This window comes from Rousettus aegyptiacus, unplaced genomic scaffold (genome assembly GCF_014176215.1).
Source record: "Rousettus aegyptiacus isolate mRouAeg1 unplaced genomic scaffold, mRouAeg1.p scaffold_m13_p_13, whole genome shotgun sequence".
Classification (NCBI taxonomy): Eukaryota; Metazoa; Chordata; class Mammalia; order Chiroptera; family Pteropodidae; genus Rousettus; species Rousettus aegyptiacus.
Window position 1 is genome coordinate 58,600,312 of NW_023416288.1, and position 20,735 is coordinate 58,621,046.

The window sequence follows — 20,735 nt, forward strand, 5'->3', positions numbered from 1 at the left end:
AATCAATCAAGTATGAGACAAATCAAAGACATTAGAAAAGGTTTCCTCCTCTGCACTCATGTTCAGGAAGATCCTAGATGATCTTCCCCATAAAAATAGGGGTACAAAGAAAAAGGAATGATGGGATCTAGGAGGCAGAGGATTCAAATTTCAGCTCACATGAAAAGAAAATTCCTTTCAATCCTAAAATGACTGTGAGGTAAAGATTTTGAACAGCTAGCTGTGCAACAATCCTAGAAAATTCCAAGAAGTTTCCAGGAAGAATATCTTTAGAGAGAAAAAAAAAGACAAATACCTAATGTATTTGACCATATTGAAAACAGTTCAATGTTCACATTAATGACAGAAAACTATCATTAAAGGGGAGAAGGTAGTAGTATAAAAAAAATGTAGTCACAGTATACTATGTGGTCACCTAGGAGCAATATTTATAGTTATAATAACGTTGGAAAGATGAGGAGGATGGTGTCTATTTCTGCAGGTCCTCTCTGCTTCACGGATCTGTCTGTCTATTCTAATACCAAACTGTCTTGAATATGTGGCTTTATTATTGTTAGTTGTTAACTTTCTACTATTGGAGACAAAAATTTAGCACTTTTATTCTGTAGGTTAGCTACATTTTCAAATAATATGTTCGATATGGCTTGCATAATAACTACACTACCTAGGGCCTGGACCCTTTGCTTTAAATTTAGAGATAATTTACTTAAATTGCTGTTTGAAGCTTGAAGAAAAACACAGTGAGCTAATTATTTGAAAACGTAACTAATTTGTTATTTGAAAATGTAACTATTTTATTATTTAAAATTAAGTTTCTCCTGTGTTTTCAGATATTCGTATATATCATTAATAATAATAAATATAATGGATTTATCTCATACATCGAATGACAGAAATCTCTCTGATTGTATTTAGAAATTTACCTACATGCAATTTATGAGAGATCCACTTTAAATATTTACACAGAAATATTAAAAATGAAAGGCTTAAAAGTTATGTAATCAATAACAATAGAAGGAAAGACACAGTAATATTACTACCACACAAAATAGAATTTAAGATGAATTAGTGATAAAAGGAATTCTCCATCGGGAAGATTTGAAAATCATGAATGTATGTGTATGTTTCAAACAACAGAGCCTTGAGACATATTACCAATTTTACAAGGAGAAATGGACAGATTCACAATCTTTGTGGGAGACACGGACACAGCTCTCATTATATTTAATGAAACATTTAAAACCCAGTTTTTTAAAGAAAACCAAAACAAGCGTGTTACTTCGTTGACACAAAGTTAGTCAACATTTTTACTCTATTTAAAATTTTTAAATCTTTTTTTGAGTATCGTCATCAACATGCTCTACAATTCACCAAAAATTTTTTATAGCCCTGACTTTAGGTCTGACTTTCTGTACCAAAGAGAATATTTGCCTCTTTAAGTTTAACCAATTCTATTCTTTTTCAACTTTTCTCTTTTGTTCTATTTCCGCGTCCCCTACCCCCACAACCTTCTAATTATTTTCATCCTCTTGGCCCTTTCCTATCAGATGCCGAGAGACTTTATAAATATTTATGAACTGTTCCTTGTCTTCCTTGAGGAAGGAAAATACATAAACACCAACTATTCCCTCTGTGCGCAAACTGGAACGACTTTGCCTGATCACTGTGATGGTATTTGCTACCAAGTCTTTTATAAATACTAAATGGTGCATTTTTTCACGTTGCGCCCCCAAGTGAAGCAGGTTTTCTTTATATACCAGAAGGCCAATCCAAATGACACATGTTTGCTTTATCAGCCTCTGTAAAAGTCTAGTGGTAATTTATATTGATTACATAATAAGAAACTCCATCCCTGGTACAACATGTTCTTTCAGCTGCAGAGCCACACCTGTAGAAATGCTAACTCACATCTGGTTCCATAAATCTGTTCTTTCTGATCCTCTGGAGAGATACTTTTATGTAAACTATAGAGCTGCATGTGGAACAGGAAAGACTAAAGCAGATGGCTAAACCTAGCAATCATCTGTACCCCAAGCCTTGAGTTCTTATTCTCTTCCTTGACTTTGATGTCTTCCTATTTGAGAGTCAACTTAATCATTTCTTTTATGAAAGGTATCTCTTACCAGCTCTACTTATACTTAGATGACCAACTCAAAGTGCTATCAGGAGGTTTAAAGGCCTACCTTGAGTCAAGAATATTAGTTTCACTCATCGATAAGTAGATTCCTCCAATTAATTTTTTTGATATGAAGACACCAAGGAAGATAGTTGTATTTCCTGATCATCATATATTTTCATCTTCATTGATTTCATTGTAGGTAAGTGTTATATTGTATCTCTACACAAAATCAACTCAAAAAACACACCAACTGTAATAAATCACATTACTGTTTACTTTGAAAGCAACTCATCTGTAATTACAATTTGAACTGAAAAATGTAGTCCCCTCCTCCCCTGTTTAAAGTGATTTGTCGGTAAAAGCACAAGAACATGAAGGAAATAACCTTGGTAGGAAGGACTGGAGCAAACCTTATGAGGGAAAGTTACAAAGCCACAAATCCAAACAAGGTTAAAACTGGGAGAGACCACATCTTGTCCAACCCCTTTGTTAGAAGAATTGACGCCCCAGAAGATTGAGTCACCTGCCTGACATCATCATGTCAAAGGCAGAAACTGAATTAAATAGATTTTTTTCCTGCTATTATCTGCCGCTAACTCATATTTCAAAGAACGTGTGGAAGCTTAGTGTATGAAAGGCTATTATCGGGGTGATTTCTACAAAGCAAGCGCCTTCGTAACTCATATTTTAGTAATAGATATTTTTCATTATCGGGGTGCTTTTAAACTGGCCAAATCCTATAAATTTCAAGATTTGGGGCAACATGGATCGGGCCTTTTAAAAAAAAAAATCTTCATTAATGTCAAAGCTCTTACAAGTGACTATGGTATGTTGTTAGTTAAAGGCAGAGTTTCAGCAGTACAATAGCCAGGTAAATGCTTTCCCTCTAAAGCTTCTACCTGAAACTGAAGAATGACAGTGCAAGGTGCCACTGGAATATAACCATCTGTTTGAGGAGACCAGCCTCAGGTAGCAGCAGTAGGGTTTCAGCATCTGGCATCAGGTGAAGCAGGCTGAGGAATCCCAAGGGAAACAAACCAGAGACCAGAGAAGGCCTAGGGTATTCCAGGTGGAAAATTATCGGGAGATTGCTGATCAGTTAGCATGTGTTCAAGAAAAGAGTTCGCTTACGCAATTTTCACTCATGTATTAGAGTTCCATTAATATCTCCCTGAAGTACATATTAAGTTTTTACCGCATAAAAAATGATTTTGTTTTAAGAGGCTTAAAAAAAAAAAAAAAAAAAAAAAGGACAGTAGGCAAAGCCTAAAGCAAGTCAAATAAAGTATAGAGTTTTGTTAACAATAACATATTGATATTGTTTCATTAGTTGCCACAAATGTGCATAGGAATGTTAATAGAGGAAATTGCACATAGAGAACTCTGTAATATTCTTGCAACTCCTCTGTGAATCTAAAAACTATTCTAAAATAAAATTTCATTTTGAAAATAATAAAAATAAACAATTTGACCCACTCATAAGATCGCTTGTGCAAGCTTGGCTCCAAGCATACTTGCTAAGATCAAACATGTTTTTCTTTACTCTTCCTTTTACGTTCTTAGAGCATTTTTAAACTTTAGTGTATTTGGCTATAGATATTATAATTATAGATATTACAAAACAGCACTTTCATGTATATGATATCATGCAGTAGAAATTTAAATGCCAATGAAAGACAATTTTAGTGATTCTGAGGGCAATAAGGTTCTAAGATCTGCAACTATTTACCATGTGCTTTGGTTTTAGATAAAGCTTTAAAAAAACTTTTCTGACTACATTACAGAAAAAGCTAATATTGAATTTTAATGTTAATCTGTCTTAACCATCATTTTTCAGCACCTCAGGGTCTCAGATTATCTTTAAACAAGATGATTGTCAATATTGTTTTGACAGGTGAGGAAGGAAAGAAATACGCTTGCTCCAGAAGCTTAAAAACGAAAGGAAAAAAAGAAAGGCTGAAACTGAGGTTGAGGCAGCCTCAGAAGAAGGAGTCAGCTGAAGCTGTCATGCCTGGGATAATTTTTAGAAACCTCAAATTCTAAACTTTGAATCTAGAAGGGTTCTCTGTATGAATACATGATTTACATCTCCCCCACCCCTCAAAAAACCAAACAACCAGCAAAAATGTTCATATTTCAAAGGAAAAAAAATAAAAGAAAATAATGTCTTAAAGACACTTTACTGCCAAAAGTGCCTTTATAAAAAAGATCTCCTCACTCCCTACCTGGGTGTTACAGAGAAGGGAAAAGGCTATTGTCGGTTTATAATTAGGAAGCCTGAGGCACAGGGACTATGTTCAAAAACCACACAGGGTATCATCTATGGACAAGAGGCAGAACTGGGGCTACTTCTCTAGTAGACCACCACCTGCAATCTGAGACCCCCACAAAATATAAGAGCCAAGACATCAAAAACTTAAACTTTATTGCAAATACTCTCAGGAAAAAAGAGTTAGCAAGCTAGAAACTATTCCCAGTGGAAAGAGTAATCACTTTATTGTATCACTTTATCTAAGAGCAGAAATATGGAAAGATGTGAAAGTTAAAAAAATATATATTCTCAAACTCCTGCACTTTTCATTTCTTATTTACTCAAACACGGGTTGGTCAGCAGTTCCAGGCTGGCTGACATAATCACTCCATCCAATTTGGGGCAACACAGAGCTCCTTGGCAGACATTTCTATTACGCGATTGCCATAACTATATACCTACCCTGTGCAGTGTGGTTGAAGTATTTTGATTTTTCCCTTTCGTTATCATCAGTCTTTAAAAAAAGATATATCTGAACGAGAGAGAGAGAGAGAGAGAGAGAGAGAGAGAGAGAGACCTAAAGTCATCATGGCTAATGCATAAAGCACGACAACAATAGAACAGTTCTAACTGTATGAATCTCAGTGGGAGAAGGCACCAAAAATAGAAAAAGAAAAAAAAAAAGGAGGGAGAATGGAAGGGGGAGGGGCAGGAAGGGATAGGAGGGGTAGGTGGAAGGAAGGAAGGGAGGGAGAGAGGGAGGGAGGGAGGAAGGAGAGAACTTTAAAAGAACCCTATTTCCTTCCATAAAGTATTTTCTTTCACTGTCCTTCCCTCATTCATTAATTTTCAGGGTACTTGAAGAAAGCAGAAAGAAAATTATGGTCAAAACCCTACAATAAGTAAATAGAGAAATGAAAAGAATGAGAAGTTTTTTCCAGCTGACACAGTGTTAGCCTGTCAAGTATTTCAGACACCTAGAGACTGGTTTCCAGTAATTTGCAGGAGGAAAAAGTCTGCCTTTCTCATGTTACAGTTGAGAAGGAGCTTCAGGCCTTCCTCCCACGACCGTAGTTGATAATTAAAGTGATTTTTCAGAATGAACCCTAAGCTGCAGATGACTGAATCATTAAAAGAACTACATTCAAAAAGGACCTAAGTCAATGTTTATTCTATCTTTTTGCCTCAAAGTTTGTTTCTACTTGTGTTAAGCCTGGAGCAGCCACTGCTGGGCCTTTGGTATTTATTACTTTAGAGGATAAAATAATTCAGATTACAGAAGTCATAATGAAGGCGACGCACAGTTAGCTTTAACTACATTTTCTTTTTATTTTTCAGGCCATGTATTTTCAACTCTAGGTGTATACATGTACACGTATCAGAAACACGTACTGCAAGGTCCCCAGACATATACACAGAACACGTGTGCATGACAGTTCTAGGTGTGGCTGCTCACGTGGTGTCGAGATTGTTCTAGTCTCTGGAAGAGGTAGTGAAGTGGCAGACAGTCTACTAAGGGCTCACCTGAGACCCAAAGCAACGTTAACAGCTGAGGGCACTGGTGGTTGTATGTGTGTGTGTGTGTGTGTGTGTGTGTGTGTGTGTGTGTGTGTTTTCAGCTCTGCCACAGAAATTTAGGGCATCCGTCTTGCATGTATTATGGCGGATAAATATGGCCTCCCCGAGATGCAGTCAAGACTGTCCCAAAGCAAAGGGAGGGAAGGAGGAGGAGGAGGGGCACACGCAGTGAGACAAGTCCCAGAGTGCATTAGAAGAGAAACTGAGGAGGGGACAAGGGAAGATAAAGATTCATCTGGACAAAAATACATAAAGATTCTTGGGGTGGAAATAAAAAGAAAAATCAGAACATAAGAGTTTTGATTTTTTTTTTTTTAAGGGACATAAACAGAAGGAGTGGTTGCTAGAGCGAAGTGAGATCAATGAGGACAGAAAACAAACTCATGGATGGGATAACCACCCCTAGTGCCCAGGCCAGTCCCCGTGTAGAACTGTTATTGTAGAGAAATTGTTAATAGCTCCCTCTTTCCCTCTCAAAAGTGTCCTGATTTGGATAATAATGACATAGTCGCCCTCTCTTGTAGACCGTCTCTGGCCGAGGATAGAGAGTAGTCGTCGGCAGGGCTGAAGCTGGAACATCGAGAAGAGCTTTCGGGAAGGGGTAAAGGGAAATAGTGGTTAAAGGAAAAGGAGAAACAGGAGATGAGTATGATGCGTAGGCAGCTTGCAACCAACCACGCCTAATGCAGATAAAGTTAGGAGGGCCACTGAGAGGAAAAGAGGATAAAAATTTAAGGATAGATGGAGAAGAGATAGAAGGAAACAAAAGGCAAGAGACAAATGACTCGGAGCAAAAATATGTGTAGGCTTCTAATATTTTCCCCTGTATTTGGAGGTTAGTGGTTATCATCAGCATGTACAAAAACGAGTAGAAACACCCATCCCTGCTTTCCACCCACCACAGGCATACGCCAAGTCCCACCTGTTGCTGCCTCCCCAGCCGGCTGCTCCAAAGCTGCTCGCTCGCCTCCTCCCAGCTCTCTGCCTCTCAGACTTGCAGGGCTGCCTCGGCCAAACCTCCTCACCAAGCCCCTTCCCCCGCTTCTGATGGCTGCATACCAGACTGTCTGCCACCGTGGTTTCACAGGCTTCCACATATAGGCCACAGTATGTGAAACTGCACTTCAGTGCGTCATTTCGGAGACCTCTTTTGACTTTTTACTGGATCAGAATTTGGTATTGCGAAAGGCAGACAGCAAATGTCAAAGGCAGGTTCAAAAGGCCAAGCAATTGCTAACTCAGCATTCCCCAGACCTCAAGGGGAGATGGAATACCACCAGCAACAGGGTCTTTGGCACTCAGTTTCAGAAAATACAGCATATGGATTTCTACTACCATTTTCAAGTGGGGCATCTTAGGGGTTAAATTGTGTCTCCCTCAAAATTCTTATGTTGATGTCCTAACTCCTAGTACCTCAGAATGTGACCTTATTTTGAGTACTTCAGAATCTACAGATAGGGCCTTTCCTGGGGGTAATCAAGTTAAAATGAGGCCATTAGGATGAGCCCACATCTAACATGGCTGGTGTCTTTATAAGAGGAGGAAATTTGGATACAGATGCACACACAGGGAGAATGCTACGTGACCATGAAGACGGCCACCTGGAAGCCGAGGAGATAGGCCTAGAACAGACCGTACCCTAGAAGTACTCAGAAGAAATCAACCCTGCTGACACCTTGATATTGAACTTCTAGCTTTAAGAACCATGAGATAATAAGTTTCTGCTGTGAAAGCCACCCAGTTTGTGGTCCTTTGTTCCAGCAGCCCTTGGCAACTAAGATCCCAGATGCCATCTGGTCAAAGATGGGGAGTTAGCAGAAGTTGACCAGACTTTTGATAGTTTTCTCATGAGAAGGATAATGAATGCTTCTTCAAGTTATCTGGAAGAACAGGCACCCTCTAAGGCAAGATCGCGGTGTCTGATCCTGAGTAAATAATTCTAACAGCGAATGCCTCACTTTCTTCCTCCTCCAGGAAGTTGGTTCCAGGGCCATGTTCTGAAACCCCCACTGACTGATCGTTAAGGCAAAGAGTGATCACATGACTATTCTGTGTCTGGGGCAGGAAGGTCAAACTAAAATACGAAGCCTTAGTGATAAATACGATATTCAAGGACAGCTGGCCAGGCAGGTGGACTGTCACTGCACAGGGAGGTACAGTCCTTGACTTCTCACCCGTTCCTCACAGAATCAACTCCTCCTTGGCCTCTGGAATATCTAAGTTTGACACAATCAAACACTCCAACGGCTTAATGTTTTTGGACCCAGAGTCAGTCCTTCAGTACCTAATTCTAGAATATCTCCCCTTGAGTCAGAGAAAAGGTATAACCTACTTGTTAAGCTATCTCTGCTACGAGGAAAAATCAAACAACACAGAAGTATTTCTGCAGGTTTATCCTTAAAAAAAAAAAAAAAAAAAACTGCTATAGGCCTAGATGCTCATCTTATCTAGCTCTCACTTGAATAATCTCTTGAGTCAGTTGTGAAAGAAGTAGTGTGTAGCCTGCTTCCTTATATGGCAGAGAATGACAGCGCGCTTGTCTATCTGAACTGCAGTGGGGCTCTCTGACAAATTATAATGATTGGTTACGGAAACCTCCTGCTCTGTTTTCCATCGCTTTCCTGAGGAAAGACACAGAACAGACAGCTGTAGGGAGATGGAAAGGGTTGAAGTCAGGGAGTGGGGCTGAATCCAGCTCCGCCATTTGCCAGCTGGGCAAGTTATTCAATTTATTTTACTGCTCTGAGGTCGTTATTTTTGGCTAGAACAGTGCCTGTCACATAGCAGTACGCCCACAGGCAGTTGGATGAGCTAGCTCACCTTCTCAACCATCTCTAACCAACAAGGGTTGGGTTGATAACTACCAATCCACGTCTGTTCGCTCTTCCTCCCTAGTTCAGTCCTTTTTCTCCTGATTGATTTCATTCTTCTCTCTCCCTCTCTCATTCCAGGTCTGAAACACTAAAAATCAACATAACGATCCAGCCTCAGGTATAATAAAACACTTGTGCCACACGAGACAAAGGTTGTTTAGGATGGTAAAGACAGCACAGATCCAATGAAAAGGGCAGGGGAGAAAACTCTGCAGTTGAAAAAGATGATGGAGGTTGTTTGCTTCTGCAGAGTGGGGCTGTCCAAGCCCCAGAGACAGACAGAGTTAGTCAAAATGCTTATGCTGACCTGAAATAGGGTTTCCTATAACTAGTATTTATTGGTCCTAGTCCCAACTCCTTGAGAAATTGACATAAAAGAAATTGGATTCTTTTATTCCATCTACCTGATGGCCAAGGAATAGGCAACTTGGGAGAGTGTGTGGCTAAGGGCACTGGGGGCCAAAGAAAGCCCCATGCCTGCAAATAGCCTCCACGGGAAGTCATGGCTGATAGCTGATGATTTTTAATTTAGGGCCTATCATGTGCAAAGTTGTTTAGGGATATAGTTTCTAATCCTTATAATAACTATGAAATGGAGGAATAATAGCAATACCATTTTTATAGGTGAAGAAATTGGCTAGAAAATGATAGCTTTGAGATTCGGGCTCAAGTCTTTCTGATTCTGAAGTATGTTCTCAAACAGGTCACACCTCCGGAGCTGCACACAAAACAGGAGTCTGCAGCAGCTGGAGTAATTACCAACAGATGGCACAGTGTGGTGGCTGAGCATGCGGACTATGAAGCCAGGTTATCCAGGTTTGAATCCTGGCTCTGCAACTTACTAGCTATGTGACCTTAGATGTGTCACTTAACCTAACTGTAATTCAGTTTCCTCATCTGTACAATTGGTTGTTATGAAGATTATGTATGGGATTTTTATCTAATAAATATAGATATGCTACTTAGTATGTATTAGGCACTGTTCTGAGCAATAAATAATGTTACAATTAGAGAGGATTCAGTAAGTTCAAACATTAACATTGGCTTCAGCTTTCTTATCAAGAAGAAATTATGGACATTTATTCCTTTACTCACCGAACTCACATAATAAGCACCTACTATGTGTGGGGTAAGATACTTTTTTAGGCTTACCTCACAGCACGCGCACACGCGCGCGCACACACACACACACACACACATACACGTACAACCTAGACAAGGTTGCTGATTTCATGGTGCTTTTGTTCTAGGAGCTTAAGAAATAACAGATGAGTAAACAAATAAATATGCCATCATAAGCATACATTATGAATATGCATGTAACTAGATAACAGGTATTCTGATTGGCTCTCCTGCGTAGATGTTAACGTTACCAACCGAAACCCAAGGGTCAGTGGTGTGTTAGAAAATGTTTGACAACAAGCTCTGGGGGACTGGGAGGGGAGGGGAGTCTGATTTGTAGCATTTGCAAATTTCCTTGGTATAAATGGTTGGTCTCAAGCTCCCAACATAATATCAATCAACTAAGAATTGGGAAGAGAAGTTCATCTGCATGGTATTCTATAGTATTTCCATCATACAACAGATGTAACTAACCTTGAGAGCATAGATAATAGTAAAACACCGTAAAATAATTAGGAAAGGATGAGTTTTGAAGATACGTTACCTTGATTTTTAATATATCTTATTATTTAATTGTAGTTTATATAATTTGATTTTTAATAATGACTTTTTAACAACTGGTTCTCAAAATCCTGAAAATTTAACAATTAGCTCTTGAGATCTAGTATGAGCTGACTCCTTACGCCATTGTTTAGGGTGCGGGGCGAGGCGGGACAGTGCCAGAGGGAAAGGAGACTGAGTCAGTAGGCTGTCATCATGCAGTCGATCCTAATCTAATTCCTTTTTAGCTGCTCTTCTCCAGCAAGCCCTGCTTGTGTGTACACAGTTGGAAGTACTGCTTTGTAAACCAAAGAGCATCGGTACAAATATAGTAACAATCTGGCATTCTTACGGTACCAAGTCACTCACGTAGAGCTCTATAATTCTTAGTGAACACAATTTATGTACTTGGTGCTCTGAATATGGTACATTCTTCTGTGCGATGCAGAGGATGTAACTCCTGACCACTGAGTAAAGGAAGATGGTCTTAGAGATGGATTTTCTGTCCTACAAAAGCGAATTCCCTCACCTCTTTCCATGTCTCTTGTCTCTTAGGGCTCACATGTTTCTGAAAGGGCAGCGCAGGGAAGCACCTAAGCCAGAGGAGCTGCAGGATGAGGGTGAAGGAAATTTCACCCCTCTCCCTGCTAAGATTTCTACATTTCTTACCATAAAGTGGAGCACAGAGAAAAACATCTTCTGCTTTCCCTGGTAAGTTAAATATCTAAAGTAAGCAATCTTCAAAACAATTTTAGGACAAAAATACTTAAAGAGAAAATGTGTCCTCATTCACCCTTCCCCCGGAGCCCAAATTTCACTTAGTAATGGTGCCTGGAACAGGAAGTGGAAATACCATGAGAAATTTTATTCTCACCACATTTTCGATGCTTTACAAAAGCAAACACTGGAAATCTCATCAGAAAGCTTGACCTTACAGGGTTGATAGCTTTGTGCCCAAACCAAACAAGTATGGAACGCTGAAGGAATTTTCAGATAAGTATTCTAGCCCTTGTAGAGAAACTCCAGCAAAATTGATTTTTTTTTGGAATATATGGTTGTAACTTTTAGAGAGAAATTGCTCAAAACTAAACAACTAGGCTTCTTAGGAATAAGTACCTCCATACATCTATTATAAATTATTTTAAGCATAGAAGTACAAAACTGTTCCTGAGCCAGGGTATTTTAGTAAAATCACCGGGGAGTTCTTCCACACTATAGATGTTGGAATTCACTCTAAATCTACCCAGTCAGAATCTGCAGGGGGCGGGTCTCAGGGGTATATGTTTCCTACAAGCCCTAGAGTCGATTCTGATTTAGGCAGTGGTTAAAATCTGCTGGACTATAGGCCAATGGGGCTGCATCAAATATTCCCAATCCGTGAGGTGTTAAAATGAAGCATTCTCTCTTGCTGTCAGGAGAAGCATTCTGGTGGACTGAAAAGGTGAGCAGCCTGTGATTTAGAAGTTGTGCGATCTGGAACCACCTTTGCCACAAATTCACTGGGTGATCTTGGTCAAGTCACTTGGTTTGTCCTTTCATTCAACAGGTAGGTATTTATTGGGCTTCTGTGACGTGCCAGGCATTGGGCATGTATTAATGAAAAAAAAAAAATAGATGTTTTCTGCTTTTATGAATCTTACTGACATTTCATCAAAGAAACCTGCAAATACATGTATAATTTCACTTGCTGTGTTAGGCTTTAGTTTCTCATATGGAAAATGAAAAATAGAGTGCTGGCTAGTTTTTTTTAAAGGATTTCTTCTTAAGATCCCAAATTTCTTGCCTCAGTCTCCCCATACACTATATAATTGTATGTTTTAGGTCTACTGACTGAGAAAACACCACACCAAAACCTACTATAAATTCAAAAATTATTTAAAATAAAGGAATATTTTACCATCATCATGCATCTATATAATTAGAAAAATAGTAGCACATATTGTGTGAGATGAATTATTGACTCAGTTTGTCAAATATTTTTTACACATGTGGGTTTGTTTACCACTCGCAATAACTTTGTAACCTCTCAGGGATCCAAGGTGCAGAAGTTAGGAACCTATGGACGATATCAGTGACATAAGACATGACACTTATGTCGCAATGGCCCTTGGTCTTGAATACACAATGGACATCATTATCTTTGTCCCTGGTGAGCTTAGACTCAGCCTCAGAATCCTTCCAAACACAGGGTTTCCAGATGGTCGCTACCAACTGTTTGGAGTTAGCAAAAAGGTGAAAAATTATTCGCATACCTGGGACTAAATGACATAAGGCCCTGGCCAGTTTTTTTTTAAAAAAAATCTGTGAATCTACTTGTATTCCGTTCTGTTTTCATGAGAAACATGACTGCCTTCTCCCCTCTCCACACAAAAGTACTCCAAATACTTGACGACATCCCTGTGGCCCCTACGTTTGCCTTCCTTTGGGATAAACAGCTCCAGATCCCGTATCTGTTGCTCGTATTTTGTTTTCCTGACCCCTCTGGCCTTTGACCCTCGGTCTTGAATACACATTTGTCAACGCTTCTCTGAAGATCAAGCCCAGAACAGGATATGTTCTCTTTTCACTCCCCTGAACAGACAATGAGACAGGTGTTCAGTGAATGAAAGATTACACTGTAAACACTGATGAGAAACGAAACTTCCACTGATTAAGAGTACGCTAGCTTTGATTTACATTGAGGTGTAGTAGTTTTGATCTATTGAAATTATTAAATCATTACTTATTGAATTTTAAAGATTGCTTTAGTTTGGGGGGGGGAGGTATAGTACACCTATGACTCAAATGAAGCTTCTCGCCAACAAAAACACTCAAGTGTTTTTCTCTAGAATCTTTCTACAATGGATAATTCTTATCTTTTCAGTTATCAGCAGTGCAAGCTTCTAGGCTACGTTCCCTCCAGACTGGTTCATCGGGCTATGCCAAAGAGGTCATCAAGTACTATATGACCCTGACATTGGGTGTTTGCCTCTCTGGGAATTCAGTCACATAAAAATTCAAATGATATTCATCGACAGCTGTTGGACACTTTAGCTAATTTGCCTTCAGTGCCTAACTTTCTCTGCTAACTAAAATTCCCCACTGGGCTTCCGCCCCTCATCCCACAAAGTGACTATTGCTGCCAGACCCACTGGGAGTTCATCCATAGGCATGCTAGTCAACTTCGATGTCCTCTCCTGCTAAGAAATTTGCCAAAGACAATAGTTATTTGCTGAACCAATCAGATCTCTTCTTTCAGACTTTGACCAGGAAGCACAGGAGGAATCTTCCAGTCTGCAGAACAACAAAAGCAGCAGCTACATGTGCTATAGCTGAGTTACGTCAATGGAAGCACACAGACGTCTGCTGAGATCTTTGACCCACCTTGAATCCAACACCATTCTCTTTGGCCCATGCTCCTAGCTTGGCTTCTGTTCTTGGATTTCCTTGTGATTCCATCCTTTTATTATTCCACGTGTATCTTGTAATCCTTTACTTGAGCTACTGAAGCTTATTAACATAAGAGTCTATTTGTTCTAAGAACTGTGCCAAGTGCTCTAACCATATGTCACTACCTGTCCACATACTGCCTTGCTAAGCAAACGCTTGGTTTGTAAACCTCTGCCTGACTTCCGATTTGTGCTATTTCTCTTTCACTCACATGTTAGCCCATTGTTGTATTTTATATCCAACCAGCTTAGAGCTTCCAATGGAACTTATGTCCTTAATGTTTCTGGCCCTTGGTCCCCTTGGGCACCTGGCCCTGGTCCTGCTCATCTTTAGCACATAGGTGCGATCTGCCTGGTTTACCCAGCTTGAGACGGGAGAGAGGGAATGTTACGTGTGGGTGTAGAAGGAAATAACTATATATCCCTACTTAATAATCCTTCTCCAAGTGAGATGATTTCCTTCAGGTCAAGTGCTTTCATCTACGTAGTCACAGAACAATGCCAAAAGCCTCAGGAAATCATTAAAAAGCAATTTATCTTCCAGTATCGTCATTGATACACACATATTTTTAAAAAGAAAAGCCATGTACTAAAATGAATACGTATAAGAATGCCTGATTCACTCGAACTATCCAAGAGAAAATTATTTTCCTTCAACTTCTGCTTAGCAATCCTTTTACTAAGCTCTCGGTGCTCTCTTAGCACTCAGCCACTGCCGACTGCTCCAGCCCCTGCAAGCTCCGCATAGAAAACTACTTCTCTAGAGATGACCTCTTTTTTTTTTTTTCTTTTGAAATGGAGGCCGTTTAAGATCATCTCCTTCTATTTACCTGTGTATTTATCTGTATCCTCCACTCACCCTCATACCGGGGGATGCACTGGGTTGGTGGCTCCTGGTGAAAGCGGCCACACCCAGTGAGTGAGCTTTCAGAGACGGAGCAGGGAGCACGGAAGTGAGAAGGGGAAAGGAGAGCAGGGATAAGGGGGCTCACCAACCTCCCCCCATTTACCTGATCCTTCGTAGGGCACAGAGGGCACTCACGTACACCAAGAGCATGTCGGCTCCAGGAAACCCCAAAAGGCTGGGCAGGGCAGGAATGGGGTCTCCTTTAGTTTAGTAGATGACAAAGGTGGAGACCAAGGGGACCTCACCCGCAGTCACACAGCACGAGTCTCTCCTTCCCTGTGAGGGGCTCTGAGTATTGAACAAGTGTTTCTGGGTCCCTGTGTCACATCCCAGAACACCTACAATCATGAGATCGGGTCCTGATCCAGCCTGTCATGTGGCAACAGCCAGGCATAGTCTCAGAAGGCTGGATCTGTGTTCCCTGTCAGGGGCTGAAAAGCACTCTCAACGGAGATGAGCAGAGGCCTGGACAAAGGGAGCATCTTAGAGCCTGGAGATGGCAGTGCAGCGTGGCGGGCAGACAGCCCCTCGGTGCTTCCATGCTGAGCTGGCCACCGCGAGGCTGGAGTTCAGGTGGCCTGTTTGCTTGACACTGTGCAACTGCCCCTCCCAACAAGTGACCAGCACAGCCATCACCAAGGAGGAGCGAGGCCCTTAGATAAAGGCAGCCGGACCTCTGGGCTCACCGCGTGCCCACCTCCCCTCTGGCGTGGGCACCTTCTTCTCCCCCAGAGCAGGTCATCTCCTGCTCAGTGTGCCTGGCCTTCTGTCCACCTCCTCTCCCATCCTCCCTGCTTTTGTCTGGTCTCTTACGGCCCCTGCCTGAGCCACCACCCAGTGCTGCCCTCCTGCTCCTCCCCGGGCCATAGCCAGGCCAGGGTCGAGGTCAGGGCTGGCCCTTCCAACCAGGATTAAACTGATCGGAAACCAGCAAGCACACCCCTCACCCTTGCTCCTTCAAGTCAGCCACCGGTAATAGCAAAATGCATCCCCTGCTCTGGACCGAGGAGCAGGTGACAAATGGGCAACTTGTTCTTCCTCTGGATTTTATTGTAATACTTAGAGAGGAGAGGAGGAATATTTATTAGCAAGGAAATGGGACTCGTCGGAGGCTATGAACGCCCCCACGCATGTCTGCTCTCAAGGAAGAAGAAAGACAGTCACGGAATCTAAGACCGCCCCCAAGCTGTAGACTGGTACTGGTCCGTGGCCTGTTAAGAACCAGGCTGCACAGCAGGAGGTAAATGGCAGGCTAGTGAGTGAGCAAAGCTTCATCTGTATTTGCAGCCGCTCCCCAGCGCCGGCATCACCGCCTCAGCTCCGCCTCAGATCATTACGCATTAGATTCTCATAGGAACACCGGTCCCTGGCGCCAAAAAGGTTGGAGACCACTGCTCTAAAGAATCAAGAAATAAGAAAGAACACCCCTACTCATGTTCTGATCCATCCACCATTGTCTCCAACCCAACCTCCCCCAGCTCAAGGGTGTCAATCATAAAGAGTGTGTTCACAAAGGACTTTTAGGATTTAGAGTTTTTATAGCTTCTCAAAAGCATCCATAACAACAACAACACAGGAAAGAACGACTGGCAGGGCCGATCTCATCACCCCTTCCTCATGGCCTGTCACGACACTCACTCCCCACTAGCCAATGGGAGTTTGGAGGTGAGAAGCAGAATGGCTCTTTCCTGCAAAAATTGCTCCAACATCTACTCTTGTCTGCTCTAAAAATGTGAAGAGGCTTCCCCCTAGCTTAAACACACCTGAGCCTGATTCTCTGCTGTTCTCTGGGACCCCTTCTAGAACTGGGCCACTGCAAACTGTCCATGTCGGATCAGGAAAGCCTCATGTTTGGCCTAGGGATGGAGGAGCTAGGGAAGCTGGTTGATGTGGAGGACTGAAGGTAGGGAAGTCAAAGACGCCATCAGCAGTGAGGAGAGCCAGGTGGGGATAGTAAAGACTAAAGCAAACAGAGGTGAGAAGCCAGCTCCATGGAGCAGTCTGCTGTCAGTACCAGCAGGAACCACAGCCAGGTGCTCCTGATGACCTCAGCCTCCCTACGAGGCCCAGACTTGACATGCTGGGATTAGTTCCATGCTTCTGGCTGGAGGCAGAGAAGCTGCCTCATTTACTGGAGCCTTTCTATTGTCAGCACCTTGTCATCATTCTACTCAACTAGATCTTCAGATTTCCTGGTTCCTGGATGTGGCCTTACACCACTGATGACCCATCTTATTCTGCTTCCTGATATTTGTGACTTTTTATCTCTGAGCTTCAGAGACAAAATTTAGACAATGACATTGGGTGGATGAGTATTCCCCGGCCTCTGGGCTCAGAGTTCTAGAAAGAACTAGGATCCAGAAGGTATCACTCATGGGTCCTCAAATATGAGGAAGGAGCAGATAATTAGAAATAGTAGATAAGAAGTAGAGATGAGACCCTCCAAAATGAGCATACTGTCCAGAGGACTCAAATTACAGCACAGTTTGGAGTATACAGCCCACGAAGAAGAGGGAGCCTCATTTGATTTGGGCATCTTAACCACTACAGGAGGTAGAATCATCCAAACAGCCTTTCTGTAGATGAGGCTTCCTCAAATGTCTGGGCTATTTAAATAGGGGAACCGATACAGAGACTAAGCTCCCATAGTGGTGCTCATGATTTAAGCCTGAGCTACAAGTATCTCTTCAAACTACCCAGCTACGCAGAACCTGTGGGCATCTCTCCAATAACAAACTTGGATGAGCCTGACCAAGGAAGGACTTTCCATAAGGAGCTAATAGTTCTATTTTCAGGCTCTGAGAGAATTTTTACCCAGAGAATCCTAAAGTCTGAAAATTCTTTGGCAGTATCTTCCTAACCTCTCCTTAGTCCTACCATGCTATTTGCATACCACTTGGTCAGCATTTTCCCTCGTCGCCCCACCATGGCCTCACCCCACATTTCTGAGACACGTGATAGATTGCAGGCAGATGGGGACTGAGCTAATCCCTTTTCATACCCATGTCTAACTCACTTTTTTGTCTTGCTAAAGAATGACTAACTAGTAAACGTGCTACCATGAAAATGACAAATGGAGACAACCACATGTGTTTGTACAAAAAGGCCTACTGCGATGCCTTTTACTTATCAGAACAGAGAATACCCAGGCTAGATTCTGGAACTTTCTATGGCTGAACACAGGACCAGCCAATTCCATATGCCCCATAACAGGAGATCCTCGCGGCAGGGATAGGAGCCAATTAGAATTGTTAATAGCCTCACCGGCAGGGCACAAGCTCACGTGTATCTCATTTAAATCCTGTAAGTTGCAGTGTAAACCCGGTTCTCCTCTTTAATGCAGGGACTGTGTATTTATTTAAAGCAATCTCTTGATCGGAATTATTAAAATTGCTCACTTGATCGGCTTTGAACAATGGAAACGACCCAGCATGTTACCTATGGATCGATACAGTATTCATTCCTGGTGTATGCACCATTGTATTTCTCTTTATTAAATGATTTTAATAAAAAGGGAAATTCTTGCGCTGTGGTTTCATCGTGCTCCTTTTAACCTCTGTATTTGGGGAGATGTCTTCTAGCTCATAGCCATCAGGAGGAAAGTAGCACAAAGAGCTGCCTAAAGTTACCATAAAGTAAAATATCAAATCCCCTTGCTCCATCACTGCGTAAAGTAGAACATTTTAAAGTATTATTTTGAAAAACGTGTCTTTGTGGTGGTTGGGGTTGGGGAGCACACGAGGACAGGAGAGAGCGGTGGTAGCAAAGTTGGAACTTTCAGAGACTTGGAGATGTTGGTTTCAAAACGGAATTTCTCCTCAAATCCCAAGATTATAGATTTCCTTCCAAAGTGCATTCCCTACATGGTTTAGAGAACAGTCGAAAAAGAAATTGCCCTCTATATTTTGATTGACGTGAAAAACGCTGTGAAAATAGTTTGGAACTTGATCTCTTCGAGGAAAGGACAATAATCAAACTGCAGCCTTTCGCCTGCAGCCTTTCTCTCACACTTACTCACAACTGTTCCAGGAAAAGAAATTCACGGGGAATTCTCTTATCCCATATCGCTTCTAGAAGGAGAGAGAGAGGCATTCTCGAGAAAATTATTCCCAAACTTCTAAATATAAAGAGAAAAGATGATTTAATGAATCTCCACACAAAACCGCTTTGCTTCATGGAATAAAATCAAAGTGAGCCAGTCCAAAGGAGCTGGAAACCTTGAATAACCAGATTCGTTAAAAAAAAAAAAAAAAAAAAATTCTCAGATTCGCCCTTCTTGCCGCACACCACCTAGTTTTCACTTCAGCTCTAGTCCTATGGGTCTGGTTTTGCACAACACAGTAGAAAGATTTTATTATTTCAGTTTACGAGTCCATCTGCACAGCCCCGTTCAACAGAAGGGATCCAAGAATACCAAGCACTTTGTTCTCATCCACTTTATTTGACCATGTATTGCCACAGCACTAAAATTCCCCCACCCTTTACAATCAGCTCTTTCTAAAAGGAATTCCAGGCTGCTGCAGACCAGCCGCCTTGTACTACTGTTGAAGATGCCCAAATATGTCTGATTATCTTGAAATGAAAGCCCGTTCCTCCCTTTCTGGAACACGCTTGCAACCTACAACTTTTCAAATGATCTAGTCACACTCAGGCACGCTTTCAAACAGAAACTAAGATTTCTCAAGAAATAGTTTGGTGGGATGTCGAAAGTGATTTCTAAAAACACACCCACCAGGACACGCATTTTCCCGTTATTAGTTTTATAAGAAACAGATCATGCTAGGTATCTTCTTCCTTAGCAAATATCAGATCAGTTACGTTAACCCAACTGTTGCTCAAGGCCAGTGCTCCTTCCACCTCTGACCTTATTTCCTGGAAGCTCAAGCATCCCAGTCGTAAATACTGGTAGCAGGAAGAAATGTTAATAACTTTGGTTAAAAATCATCACTTTTCGGCTTCTTACCAACCTGCAAAGTTATTGTTGTTAAAAGCAAAACCTCTTTAAATCTCTCAGAATAAAAGATGCAAGAGAGACTGCTGGTGTGAGCAGACTGTCACAAACAGCTCGCCTACTGACACTGGTCTATGGCCGGCAGGTAAAACCCCCATCGCACCCCTAAACAAAAGGCTATTCTCATCAAAGTTGCCGGTGGCCCCTGAATATATGTCTCTATGTGATCTCTCCTCTCGTCCTGACTCTACAAACAAAACTTGAAATCTCATCCTGTTTGTCTTCCGGGAACATCTGCAGGGCAGCGAAGCTCAGTCTGGCTCTGAGAATCTGCATGGTTTATTGGCTTTTACAGTCTTGCATCTCCAGCTACCTTGGCCAGGAATGTGGACTGAAACCCGGAGAAAGTCCCCAGACTCTCTGGAAGAGATTAAAAGAAAGCCCTCTGTGCCTTACCTCGTAGGCTGAACCGTCTTCCTAGGACTAAGTCGGAAAGGAAGGACTGATTTCTTTAAGCAGGAGCACAGCAAGAGGGCAGGCAGGCAGGCAGCCTCATACACACTGCTCTATTCAATAAAACTCCAGACCGCCCTTCCTTAGCCCCTCCCAGAAGTCCGTGCTAAGTGAACACACATCCCCTATGTTTACAGTCGGCAGTCGGTGGTATGCATTGTCCTGTAGGTTTTTTTAATAGGCAGCCAGTGACGACACCTCAGCCGAGGTGGATGCAGCCTGCCTGTGGAGGTGCCTGTCATTCCCTAGGCATGCTCAGGAAATCACTCATCAGAAAAACCAAGACCTAAAAAGCTCTGAGACTGTGCGCTGGCTGCCAAAACCAGCCTGCTCCATGCCCTTTTTTGGTTATCCTTAGCAGGGCCTCTGGAAGTGAATCCATTGTCAGGAACAATCATAAGAAATGTTAATCTTGGAGAAGGAGGCTGTCTTGTAGAACGCAAATGGAACGTT

General features: G+C 41.9%; 1 protein-coding gene across 4 annotated transcripts in view; it reads right to left on the reverse strand.

Moving 5' to 3' along the window:
• The window catches only part of CALD1 (caldesmon 1), a 164,518-nt gene extending 144,099 nt beyond the window's left edge, over positions 1-20,419 (reverse strand). For 2 of the 4 annotated variants that reach the window (XM_036230891.1, XM_036230888.1), the window contains exon 1: positions 20,226-20,418. The gene's annotated coding sequence lies outside the window, so the exon portion shown is untranslated. Of the gene's footprint in view, positions 1-20,225 lie in introns of all 4 variants that reach the window. The other 2 variants (XM_036230889.1, XM_036230893.1) reach the window with 2 other exon arrangements.
• Positions 20,420-20,735: the final 316 nt, after the last annotated feature.